We start from the raw sequence: 14,678 nt of genomic DNA, 5'->3' as shown, positions 1-14,678 counted from the left end.
TGAGTGCGCCTAGGACATATATGCAGGCATGCACACCCCAACTGTGTAATTGCACCTCTTTGTAACCAGCGTTCCGTATGGTTGCATGTTTATGGCATCAGTCAGCTATAATCAGATGTCAGAGTGATTTGAACAGAGGAATCATGTTCATGGTATGACGCACCATCAGAGAAACATCCAGTATAGTAATAAGTACTCAGCAGTAGCAGGTTCTGCTCAAACATGCTAAGTTTTAACTGCTAAATACAAACATCCGACCATGATAATGGCACTGAATGAGCCTCCATAAGTCACAATAAATACGACCAAATATTCAGTAAGAGAGAAGAGACTAATTCAACGGAAACGAGAAGGCTTGGTAATCAAAGACGAGATAAACTTCAGGCTTCAGTGTCCTGCAAAATGTGCTGCAGCAAGAACATCCAATCTGTCCACCATCTGAAGCATTTGACCGCCGCAGAATATTCTGAAGATGAGGCCCCTTCAACAGAAGTTTAGAAATATATGGTGATATAATTGTTGTCCAGCCCTACAGGCTAAACGATGAAAATGTAGCTGAGTTGCCTTCTGTCTCCAGTTTGTCTGTGGAAGCCGTTCAAGCTGTTCAAGTGTAACAGATGATTCTGAATAAACGTTTCACAGATGTCTGTCAGTCATAAGAATCAATAGTAAAGTAAATTCAGCTTTTTTCCTATTTAATCTTTACTAATTGACAATTGAATTCATTGTGCAGTCCCGGAAATTGCAGCTACTGTCAACTTCTAAAGTGAAATGTTTAAATTGTACTGGATGGACAACACAGCGCCATCTTTAGGGGGGTTGTTGCACCACAGCGCTGTTACAGCACTGAATAAAAAAAAAAAAAAGAAAGAATCAATTTCGAATCTGTAGAGAACACTGGATTTTTCTGCACACCTCCAAGAGGAAGACTTTAAGCAAATCAACAAGCCTAATCCTTAACGAGTTTAATGATTAAATCATTTTACAGTCAGTTGCAAGGTTAATGATATATACTCAAACTGGAAGTGTCCCTTCCCTCAAATGTGTTTTGTTTCTTTTCTAAGGTGTTTGAAGTAACACAGGGAAGCCTGAAGATGCTTTGGTGACCGCCTATAATCTGAGTTTAAAGTACATAAATAACATGATTTTGTGACATCATGACTTGTTTGGAGACCAATCATGGTTGATTATGCAACTACGCACAAAGAATTCAAGTTATTACATTTATACAGTTCCAACTCCAATACCATGGCAGATAATGTACCACAAAAATATTTGACGACAAACAAAAACTCATGTTTTCAACACTCACTTATCCAAAAATATGGACATAGTTTGTTTGTTTTTTTTTATGTGTTAAAATGCGCCTTAAAAAATTCATATTAAAAGCTAAAAAAAAAAAAGAAAAAAAAAAAGAAAAGAAAACCAAAGGAAGGAGTACTGAGGACAAAAGAGAAGAGGGTGAGAGAAAGAAGTGAAGAAGAAGAAGAGTGACAGTGTGAGAAGTGCAAGAGGAGGCAGACAGTTTCTAATGCAAGCCATGTTCTCACCACTGTTCACAACTGTCCTGTCACCTTCATAAATAAGTTAGTTGCCAAATGTTCCCTCCCTCTTAGTCTACGCATGCAAACACACACACACCTCAACACACGTGTAGACAACTATACGCTTTTATTCCTTCACTCTCAAAACACCAGAACCAAACAGTACATACACTAAAAAAAAAAGAAAACTGTCTCCAACGGCTTTGTCGTCTTAGTCTCTACTACAATGCCTTAAAATATTAAGATGCTCTAAAATAATTTCCCAAAAATTGCACACCACACTTTTCAAGTTGAGCCAGTAAAAGGTGCTTGATAATGTGTGACAGAGTGACAGGAGCACAGAGAAAAGTGAAGTTTCCCTGACAGATTTTCCTACCCACGGGGCCCCCACATCGTCCTGTTATGCTCTAGACCACTCTCAACCAAAGGTAGGTGTAGAGGGGTGTGTGCGTGTGTGTGGGCATGTGTGCTATTACTGCGTATGTGTGTGACACTGCTCTAACATCCTGATACAGAGAGATGAGAGTGGGTGAGAGCGAGGTACTGATTTATGAGTTCAGCAAAAGGTAAATGCAGGGTGAGGTGTTGATGCACACGAGTGCTGGTTTGTGCGTGTGGGCTGTCATGTGTGTTGCTTTGCATGGAAATGATCTGTATGAGCAACAACATCATCATCTAAGAGATGTTGAAACAAGAACAAAGAAATACAAACACAAATCCAGACAAATAAAGAGGGGAGTGGGAAGATTATATGATGATCTGCGGGGCAAAATTTTGGGCAATTCTGGCAGCACTTCAGTACAGACACATGCTGCTGAGCCTGCAGTGATTCAACATTTCAATCCTCCTCACCAAATTACCAGTCATTAAATTTAATTAGTGTATAAATCTAGTTTTATTTGTGCACAATAAATACAGAGGATATTCGGTCGAGTTGTTTCTAGCAAAAGGTTACAAACATGCTCAGACATATGCCAAATGGTGATGTTATCCAAAATGGATTTGTTATTAATTTGAATAAAATAAAGTCTTAATGGAAAATTTGACATTTAGAAAACACACTTGTGGAGAGCTGGGGTTAAATTATGGTTTAAAACGATTCATCGCTTACATCTGTAATATATATATATGGTTGCTATATATATCTGGCTAGCCTGCCTCTGACTTGAATCTAAAAACCCCATCTATTAGCACTGCTAAAGTTCATATTTTGGGAAATGTTTACAATTTTATCCATGTAATCTGGATGTCAAGTATACGGCAGCAGTTGCCAGGAAACCGGCAGAGACTTCAGCGAGTTGCTCATCCAGGTCAAGAAATACTCCGGCACATAGTCACTCTAGATTAACATTTTCACAGTTGGGTTTTTGAAAATCTACATCTTTTTATTCAGGCTAGCTGTTTTCTCGGTTTCCAGTCTTTATTGTTAAACTAAGCTAACCCTGATTACATAAGAGTGTTTGCATCCATCCTTCTGCAAGAAAGGCTGTCAAACTATTCCTTCAAAGTTAAAGTAATGCAACTCATCAGATCTAAGATACTATACGCTTCTCTTTGTATACACATGGCTTCTGCTGTTATTTATGGAAAAAAGCCACCAAAATACTTCCTAAAACTCTATACAGGAGTACAACTGCTGTATACTGAGTGTAACTGTGGCCCAGAAAGATCATAGCTGAAAAGTCAACTGGTGCAGCCGGACCATGTACTTTGATTAGATTACAAATTACTCTCCATACCTTGAATTAATTTCAGGCTTCTGTCTCTCTTCAAGTCTCTGCTCATCTCTGCCCTCTCTGGAACAAGAATGCCAAATTAACTCTTCATTAAATCATCTAGCAGACATCGATGTTTGCTTGTTGTGTGGTTGTCTTTTCGTTTGTGGAATGAGCTATGAGTCAGCCAATGCACCAATCACACTGATGCAAGAGGCAGGATGACAGTTCACATCTCAGTGTTAAACAAACGTTACACCAAGACTTGGCCTTTTAAGGACATGTATTACTATTACTGCACTGTAAGGCCGAGTGTCCAACTCTACGTGCTGCCCTATGCTGACCCTGGGGTAAGAGAGTAACTGGTGGGAGGTAGGGTGATAAATCAGGCCTTTCAAAACATTGTGTTAGCGTTAATATCCCTTAGAACACTAACACAAGGCTGTTGTTAACCACAGTCAACACATCACTGTGGCCACAGGCCTATGACTGCTACTGACCTGCAGGTTAATAGAAGTGTTGTCAGGTTTTAATAGCCAGTTAGCCATACAGAAAAATATGAAACACAGTAGAGAGGAAAGGAGGATTTAAGTCAAAAAATGAAAATTGCAACGATTGAGCTGGGTGCGCATCAAAAAGGAAGTTGTGTACTGTAATGTTTACATGAATCACCTTATATCTTAAGGCAGAAAGGACTACTTCATAAAAAAAAGGCAATTCCACTCAGTGGAACTGCTTCAACGTGGAAAAAAAAATACGGATATAATTAAAACACCATGTGCACTAGTATTTCTTTCCTATAGTCAGGAACGGATCAGAGAGACTAACAGATGAACAGAGACAGACACAAAGAGGGAGGGACGGGCAGACTAAGAGGAGGAGAGTATGCAGGCAGATACTTGCACTTGCCTCTAATAGGTGAAGCAGTTTACATCCAAACTTTAAATTGTTAATTGTGGTGAGCGACAGAGAATCTGATAAGTACCACAAACAATAAAGACACTTGCCAACATTCATCAGCTCTCCAATTGAGCTAACCCGTTATCTCCTATCTGTGCTGTGCAAAGAATAGCTCCCCTAATTGTCTTGCACTCCATACTACAATCGAGCTTGCCTAACAGGCGATCCACTGAGTTTTTCTGGCCAAATATTGACCTGCTTCTCATGTCTTTCTGTGCTGAGCACCTATAGAGAGAGGCTAGATTGGAGTTATTCCTATTTATATCCAAGCATATGCCTCATTCCACCTCTCCTGCTTTCATTTGGACATGCACAAACCTGTGAACCCAGAACACAGTGAACAGAAAAATGGGAGGTATGAGAAATTAAGAGTCAGATTGTGGGAGGTAAAAGGTTATTCCAAGTTTAATGCTTCAGTCTCTTCCTATCACCATCTCCCCCTCTGCCTTCTACCTTCTTCTTCTTCCCTCCCTAAGTAGCAACAATAAATTATGGATGCTTATTAGAAAAGGGCAATATTCAGCATCCAAAACAAACTCAGCGGCAAGAAACATAAAAGAGATGCACACACAAAGTGCTGACGTGGAGAGGGGAAGGGTTGAAATCACAGGAGGGACGAGTGACCAAGCCAGTTAAACCGAGAATGATCTCTTTCTAGGTCACCGCCTTTCAACGCATGCGCTATGGCAGAAAAAAAATTTACCGCAATGAGTTAAGTTCCACATTATGACAAATGTTGGGTGTTTGTCTATACACAGACATTATTGCAAATAAAAAGAAAAAAAAAACTTGCAATATATTCCAAGTCTTTCATGCTTCCTTGGGCAACATCTTCAAAGTGATATTAAGTTTGCTTGCAATCTAGGCATTTTAAACTTTTTCATTTTCTGCATTTCTTGTCATCTTTTGTTATATGGCCAGTGGCAAGGCCCCGGCTCTACTGCTGCTGCAAGGCCCTTACTAAAAACAAAACCAAAGCAAAATCATCGGTTTAAGTTCATTTCATTTATTGTTAACAAGCAGATAATGAAGCTTCATATTACATGCTAATGTAGTTTGGATTCCATCTGCAGCAGCAGCTAATGGCTTTGTGTGACTTTATCTCGCAATCAATAATTTGGTATCCTGTGAACTCTGCTGCCTCGCAGTGTGATGTGATGCATCAACTCGAACACACTACACTTTGTATTGGTGTCGAAACTGTTGAGGCCTTCAGATGTGAACAGTCTTTAAATCTTCAAAACTTCCCTTAATCTTTAAATATGTTGAGAGTTGGAGCATGTGAGCGCCACGTCATGATTGTAATGCTTGGGACTGCAGCATGTCTAGAATAAATGAAACATGAAAATCACTGTATATGCGTAGAGTGGTGTTTGGAGTGAGTGCTAAAATGCATATCTCAGCACTCTCAAGCACTTTAAAAAAAAAAAAAAAAAAAAAAAAAAAAGGATGCGAGTAAAAAGACAATCATATTAATAAGCTTGGCGTAAGATAAAAAAGTTCACTGAGGGCATTACATGTACTGGTTTTCCTTCTTTCTTTCAAAAGCATCAACACATTTTCTGGATGCCTTCCTCTGTCTAATTGCTGTTTGATAGACAGGTTTTACAAGCTTTTTGACAGCCTATCAGAATTCACAGAGGTACAATCAATACCACACTGCTGCAAGACAAACAGCGACTCATCCACAAGTCCCTGCTGAGCCAGCAAACTGTTGCAGTGCTAAGAAAAGTGTGTCTGCTGCACAAACAGACGTGCTCACAAACACACTTCATGATCTTGCATGAATTTGCCATATGAACTCAGACTCTCATATGCTGGGTGCACACATATCCAAACACACCCCTGAGAAGGCTACAGTGAATGAACCTCACAGGCGTCCAAAGCGCTGACATCAATCAGGCACGCTTTCACCGTTCGGCTCCCAATGGACAGTGAGTCGCATCTGTCTGCTACAGCAAGTGCTAAACAATTCCAAAGTGAGGGAAACCATTTTCTGCACATGTGCATACGCAGCAAGCAGGCGTGCCAAACTCGTTGGCTCTCTTCCCAATCTTCCCTACTTGTGCCGTTTACTGAAATTGTGCAAATTGTGAAACAAGTTGTTCTTTCTGACTGGCTCTTTTTTTTAGCGATGATGCTACACCTGGATGAAACAGTTGTTCCACAGGTAAGAACAGCTGAGCACCGCTAAAACATGCTCCACCTGGGAATGTGGGGCCTATAAACCTTGGCATTCCCACAAAGCTTTCACATTTTTCCTCCCTCGGCAGAGACTAAAAGGCAACAGTTAAGATGAATTAACTATCGCAGCAAAGAAAAAAAAATATGCACACGCACATTTATATCTATATACACATCATAAAAATAACAAGCGCCATGACTGACTGCGTACCTATCTGCTTCGACCCAGTGCCTATTTGTGACAGAGCCCATGAGGCACAAAAGCACAAACTCCTCATGACAATCAGTATTTCACCCCACAGAGAACCCAAAACTGTTTCATACTGTTATGATAAAAAAAATAAATTAGGACAAGAATGCACAAGGGCACAGTGGAGATGTGAGGCTTCTGCAGGACAGCATAACTAGATTAGAAGTCACTCCATGATTGAAAAAGCTAAAAACACATGGCAACAAAACTACCTCTGGCAATGAAAGTGACTTAAAAGTTCTGGATACCAGTTTTTTTTTAAACAGTTTTTAAGGAAAATATTTGCATGTTTGAGGCATTTTAAAAGCAACGCGTTTTAAAGCACATACGTGGTAAATCCAAGGTTATTAAAACGAGTTGGGGCCCACATCTGTAGGTAACACATGTAAGTGGTGCCACTAAAACTCACGTATGTCCTGTTTCTTTGTCAGTATGTTTTACATTTTCTATAAAAACAGATCTGAACACGGACACCATTTTCGCCACAGCACCGTTTACAAAGGCATCAAAGAGGTAAACTGTGTCAACTGGTGGTCGAATTACATAAGTAGAGATATGAGAGCTAATTTGAGGGCTGAGGGAAGGTCATAGTTTACACAAACATTGACATGTTGGTCACAGAGTGACGTAATAGAGAGCTAGAAGCTTGATTAGTTAGCAAGGTTTTCCCACGTCGGCCGACATGCTCCTGCACATGACAGACTGTCAGCATTTCTAAGCATGATGGCAGTCTGTGGGATTGCTTCTGACAACGGCACTCTATGCTCCCATGACTAAACAGACCTTGTTTCAATGGCCGCCACATGCCTTCAAACGTCAGAATCAAACTATCAAAGCTGACAGTTCAGTTTGTGTGTTTTCTTTGCCTGAAGGGACAGGAGGATGCATATCTGGCCAAGTGCCTGTAGCTAAAGAAACCGAGCCTTTGTACAGTGAGACATCCCTAAGAGGGGACAGTCTCTGCTTTATCCGCAGAAGCGCAGTGTGCCTGTCCTGTTTAACCTGGCAAAGACAGGCCACGTTTCAGAAAGCTCTGCCAGTCTCCCTCCAGTAGAAACATGTCGTAGGTGTGTGCGAAAGAGGGCAACTGTGGCCAAGCGATAAATTCAACCATTTAACATTATAATTTTAATCATACTTTGTGTCAAAAGGCACATGTCTTCCTAATGTAAATTTAACCGTAATGATTCGTATCTGCCTGAAAATGGACTGAGATTGGATTTTCAGGTGGTGGGTTTCCCCTTCACCTCATGGCTGGGTGTATTCTCAGCCCCCTCCTGTGACTTCTGCTATGTAATATCTCCCATACAAGTTAATTTGCTGTCAATCTCCCCGAAGCTATTCTCGCAGTAGTTTAAATGCCAATTATGATAGCCTACTGCCTCCCATTAGCACATGGGAGTTACTGTAACAGACAGTATGCAGCATGGAAAAGCATTAATTAAGGTTATGGGCCAATAATTGAACAAATTAACATTGGTGCTGTAATGGAGCTCATTCAGCCTGTACTAATAAAGTATGCAGTGATGTAATAATGGGAACACATTAGTAAATATCCTGTTCCTACCGTAAACTCCTTGGCTGGTGGCAAGAGGACAGATACTAGAAAATAAGAAAATCCAGAAAAGCTCCATGTTCAGCTCAGTTCCGTCATAACCTAAGAGACAGAGGGTGATAGAAAGAGGAAGAGGGGTGAAAAAAAAAAAAAAAAAAGAGGTCCACAGCACAGCCAGCAAATGTATGTGATAAACAGGATTTGACAGCTGAGTGATTGTTATCCAAGAGGAAGAAGAGATACTTTCGATTGTGTTTTCATCTTCAGCTATGATTCCTCCAAACCCCTTAAGCCGAGGAAATAATATTACAGAGCAATTTAGTCCCAACTGCACAGCCAACATTGTTTCATTCAACTTAAAGGGCGGGTAATTCAATCACAAATGGTGGATTATAAGGAGCTTACACGCAGGGCTGTGTGCGTTAGAGAATTGGAGATTGACAGGATTGTCAGACCTGCTGTTTAACGTGACTGAACTGACTCAACCTTGCAGTGGTGGTAGTGGGGGTGGGGGTGGGGGGGGTGGACTGCAGTATTCACTGAAGACATCAGCAACAACAAATGGGGTCATGCACTTTGGACCTCAGACCCCCCCCCCCCCCCCCCCCCCCTTCACATACGCATGCACACAGACACACACGCCGCCTTCCTATCTGATCAATACAACTATTAATAAACTCCCTGTGGTCGCCACAGGTGGATTTATTCATCAGGAGAAATGCACTTTTCTTTGTGTTTGTTGCACTCTTTAAATTGCAGCACATCTGTTGTAATGTAGGTTTTCCGCGCAGGTTGGAAAGCCCGAACAGAGGATGAGACGCAGATGGGAGTCTCTCTGACCCAACAGGAGGGTTTTCCTCCGACGTCGGGTGTTTGTGTTACAACGACTGGTTTTGTTGTGCAACGCGCAGCGATCAAACTTTCATTTAACAATGCAGGTGAGTCCCCGTCTGGATCCACAGCGTTGGAGCTGCAGACGCTGCAGTCCTGGAGACATTCTTATTGCCAACATGAAAAAAAAAACAACAAACAAACAAAGAGAGATAGGCCTGTGCAATATAAAGAAAGGTGAGCCAGATTAACTGTAACTAGAGCAAAGATTAACTTTGGCACTGATGAGCATTTAAATTCTGCCTCTTTTTTTTTTTTTTTTTTTTTTTAAGACGCCCTCAAAATGCACATTTCATTCTTTCGGGAAAAATCACGCACACTGCAGAGATGGAAAGTAAACAGATCATTGACATCGCACTTTAAAATGAAATAAAAATGCAGTCTCTGTGTAGGCATGTAATCCCTGTCGCCCCCTCTACCTTTCCTCCGAGGTGCCGTCCTGTGGGTCTATCTGCTACCCGGCACTGCGCGCACTCCCCTCGGCTCAGCGAGGAGGATTCCACCGCTCTCCGTTAGACTGACCTCTCCACAAACCAAAATGTAAAAAAAGGAAAATGCGTTGAAAAGTTATATATCCTCCTCCAGTTGGCGTCCCAGATAAGCTTTTACAATTCCCGGGTAGTGAATTGTGGAAAGTGCTCCCAGACCTCTGAAATAACCTCCTCGGTGTTTTAAACTTTTTTTTTTTTATTATTATTATTATTTTATTTTACGCACAGGAAAAACAGGCAGCGGAATCTCAGAGCTGCTCGGCTCCGCAGAGTCCCTTCTTCCTGGAGATGAAAATAAAAACCACTTTCCTCTCAAGAAGAAAAAAAAAAAAAAAAAAAAACTCAAGCCAGGCTAGTTGGACACACAAAATAAAAATCCAGTAGAGCCAGCCTCCTCTGTGGTGGGTTATTTACTGTTAAAGGCGGGGCTGGGGTGGCCTTACTGTCGCCCCCTCTGCTGACAGGACTGAAGCCCCTCTGACACAATCATGCGCTCTGAAAATGGGCTTCTCTCCGCTCGTTCAATCAGCGCTGTGTCTGTGGACTCCAAGTGCTGCTGGCCAAGTGGAATATGTGCGCAGACTGAGAACGACCGCCCCTGTCTGAGGAGAGAGAGAGAGAGAGAGAGAGAAAGAGAGAGAGAGAGAGAGAGATGGAGGAGGAGGAGGGGGGGCCAGAGGATTTCACACAGATGCGCTCAAGCATCCGCACCGAACAGGTTGTCAAAAAGAGCAGCATTGCTCCGCTCTCTGTCTCTCCTCCTCCTCACCTCCTGCTCTCTGTCCTCCTAAAATACGTCTCAACTTCGCCCCCCCCCCTCCCCTTTTTTTTTTTTTTTTTTTTTTTTGCTTCGACAACTTGTCACAGACAATCGGAGGAACAGCGGCGGGCTTCTGCCTCCATCCCCTGTCCGCTCTTTGATGGAGCTCTCCGGCTGCAGAGCCACCGACTGATCGGTGCCAATTAGGACTGAGAGGCGCTCCCAAAGTTTTTGGCCCTAATGGAGGGAGGAGGGGGGGGACCAATTATTTCTGACAGCAACAATAGACTGGCTGTTGACTCCCCCCCGCCATGTATATCTGTCCTGTCTGCTCTTCCTCAGTCTCTCTTTCTCTCTCTGATATTTGGAGCCTCCTTCTCCCATCTCTGTATTTCTTCACTCTTTTGCTGGGCAACATTTCGCTTCCCAGTGTGGCCACATAGGGGCGTATTTCAGCTCACACCACGAGAGAGTGTGTGTGTGTGTGTGTGTGTGTGTGTGTGTGTGTGTGTGTGTGTTTATGTAAAGGGCCCTTGTATGTCTGGCCTCTCCTGGAGGGATGCTGGTTTGACGAAGCAGAGACTGTGTGCAGCTGGACAGACTGAAGCAAACACTTAAATATGGAACAGCCTGCTTATCAGAGTAACCTAAACAATCTGTCTCTGAGACAAACATGTTTATACAGTACCTTTATTTTTCAGTGCTGTAGGTGGGGATTACTATTTAATAATATTTTCCCAGTTTCTTCTATAAAGAATACAGTCTTATAAAGAATTTACCATGCTGGAAGACAATGTCTCTTTATCTAGTTGTGCAAAGAGGTCATGATGATAACCAACTGATGACGTAAGAAGAACAAGTTCGGATCACAGCAGACAGCTTACTCATGATTATAATTGTGTATATTATAATTGTGTGACATACCTTGAAAACAAGGATATTAAACTGTCTAGTTTCATTCTTTCCAGCTTATTTATTGCATGATCAGTTCTTATTCTAATAATTCTCAGTATCAAATAAATAAATCTCTATTTTGACCTTGAAGGTTTCTGAAAACCTGGTTAGTTAATGCTTCAGTGTACTTGAAGTCCTGAGCTGATGGATAGTTTCTGGATAACCAGAAGTTCAGTACTGAACAATAACAGGGGAAAGGACGGCGGCAAGAAAACATTAAAAGCTAAATAACAGGAGTGAGAAGAAAAAGTTTGTAAAATATTTAGTCAGACATGTATGCATACAGATGGAACGGGAGAGAAGAGAGAGCCTGGTGCATTATGGGAAGTCCCCTGGCAGCATAGATATAGCAGCAACCTTTAGCATAATCCCTGTTAACAATGCAAAAGCAGTCACCCACAGACCATTTACCTTAATCTTTCCTCCCGCGGCTGCTATAATGACTTGCCATCTTGCGTGTTTTTATATGTGATATCAGCTCACAGCATTTTCTGTGTTGGACTGTCTGGGCTTAGAACTGGCAACCCTCAAGTCAAATGTCCATCCACAACGTGGCTGCCGTCAAAGCGTCTGATGTTAAACTTCACAGTGAACTGTGCTACAGTTCTCTCCATGCCTTCGACACCGAATCATTCGCTCTGCTGAGGCAGTCTTAATTAATCTGACAGTAGTGTGAGAAATGATTTGGGATATTTTAATTGTTTCACTCACATCTATGTACCAATGATCTGAAAAGGTTTCTTTTAGAGGCTGAAAACTTTCATCCAACTTCTTTAGGCTTTATAGTCCCTTATGTAAGTTGCATAGTGAGAGACTAAAATAATTTGATGCTGGTGGCAATAAAACAAATGAAAGCTATGCATAGAAATGATTTCTCTGATCAACAAACTGAATTACAATGATCCTGACCTTCGTAGGGTTTCTTAATTTCTGGTAAACAAGTATGAGTCAATCATGTGTCTTTATCTGAGGTTTCCTAGCATAACCGAGGCACTCTGAAATGTCTTTGCACTTTTCAAATGAAACTTTCATTATGAGTAAACAAAAAATCATAGGATATGGCTCAACTCATGTCTCCTTCCTTCCTTTTCTTTTCGCCCCTCATCTTGGGCTACAGCCAACAGTCTTGGCATGTCTCGCTGAGATCACATCATTGCTGCTCAAGGCAATGAATCTCAAAAGACAACATGTTGTAGGAACAACCTTGGGAGGGGGGGGCAGCCACACATACACATCTCACAGTATGAAACTGTGTTTTTTTTTATAAACAATTGCAGAAGGCTTCAGAGAGAAGCCATTATTGCAGTGTGTGGTGAGCCAACAGAGACGTGAATTAACAAGATAATCACCTGCCAAATATAATACTTTGACACTGGTATACAATGGCAGACACACTTACCCACTTTTATAAAAAGTGGGATTCCAGTGTCTTTTCAATTATAAAAACAGGTCTTCCTGCTGTATAAATACCGTGAAGCAATTAAAATGCACAATCTGGAGAAATACAGACTGATCATATTCAGAACCGATGTCTTTTAAATGAGTACTGCAACTTCAGCCATGCCTACTGTACCCCCCATCATGGCCTACTCAGACCTACAGACTGACCTTTATAACGTCAACAACTCAACACCAAGCAGTCATTCACAGAAGAGTAAGCCACCTACAAGGCACACAAATGTAAAGGAGAAAAGACCTGTGAAGACCAAAGTTCTCTTCAACACCAATTCAAACCAATTCGCTTTGACTTCCACAATCTCTCCAGTTTATTTCAGGATTAACTGCCAGAACCTCAGAGCTGATACGTTGAAAACCGCACTTTGGCATTAAAGGCCATTTATAAAAAAAAAAAAAAATGTATATATCTCTTAATGAATGTCAGGACTTTGATGCAACAAGCACTAAAAAGAAAATGGAGCCTTTGATGTCACACAATAATATCCAGCAAATGCTCCTGCAAGTGAGAAGTATCACTTCCTCTTGCAGTGAATTTAAATGTATACATTTTTCAGAAAAAATCTGTTTGCAGAATTTATTGGTGTTATTCTGGTATTTTCATCTTGTTTTCATTTATTCTATTCCTCATTTGTAAATGTTTAAACTAGGCCATCATCCATCTGTGTTCCCTGTTAACTAGACAATTTTTAATTTAAGCCGAAGCAGCCTAGTTGTTTGATTTCAGATTTAGGAAAAACACGTTGGATTATCAAAGAAAATGAAAAACATCTACCTGGAACCAGAAGAGACTTCTATCAGACTATTCCCACATGGCTGTACATAAACTCATCTGTTTGTAGATCCAGGTGAATAACTAGAGTCAGAATGAAACCCATTCCAAGTTGTCCTGCACTCAGAATGTAAAAACCATCAGTCTGAGATCGACTCCTACGCGACACGAATACCCTTACTGTAAGACCAAAACCACTTTCAACTCAACCTGGAAATTCCCAGAAAATCAAATGGGCTACTTAATTTCATTCTTTGTGTCACAGAATACCAAAGTCTTGACATCAGTGCGGTTTTCATATCTACACTGAGGAAACTGGAGAAGCATTAGGTGAGTGCATTTACACATAGCATGCCAGGGAAATATAACTGTACTGACATAATGGGAAATGAGGAGTGTGAGTGCTATTGCAACACTTCACACCACAGGTATCAAATTACAGTGTGATGGTGATGTGCTGCAGGGCAACAATGCAAAACCAACTCTGTTAAGTATGACAAATATGTATGTATAGTGGACATGTTTTACTACAGGGACAATTTTGAGAGTGTTGTTTAGCAGCACAAAGCAATGCAAACATTTTTAAACAATGGAACATTTATTGAGTACCAATGGATACCATGTCGTTTTCACACAGGAACAAAACCAAACATACCTGTGGTCATAATGCCACCGTGAAACTAAAGAAACATTACAATATAACATTGGAGTGTTTATCATTCATGAGATAACCATCAGCAAAAAAAAAAAATAAAAAAATCATGGGATAAATGAAAACTCCTGCTGTGTCCAAAGATTTAGTACATCTTCTTCCCAGATTAGTAATTTGGCAGCCCATTAGAGCACTGTAACCTGTAATGTGGTTTGATGTGTTTGGTTAAAATGTTTTTTCTGGTAGCATGCTTTGTAATTGATGTTCCCATCAGTGTAATTCAATAACAGCTCAAAGTGCTGTATATAGGCATCAAGCACTTCCCCACAAAGAAGCAGCTAAATGGACAGAAAAGATACACTTGAGACTGCCAATAATTTCATTGTCTGTCTCTTTGTGTGTGTGTGTGTTTGTGGGCAGAAACAACGGCATGTTAGTCTCTTAAACAGTGACTTAAAAAAAAAAAGGCATCTACACTTCACAACTCAACACATC

This window comes from Echeneis naucrates, chromosome 3 (assembly GCF_900963305.1).
Source record: "Echeneis naucrates chromosome 3, fEcheNa1.1, whole genome shotgun sequence".
NCBI classification, from domain to species: Eukaryota; Metazoa; Chordata; class Actinopteri; order Carangiformes; family Echeneidae; genus Echeneis; species Echeneis naucrates.
Note: the sequence above shows the minus strand (reverse complement) of the source record.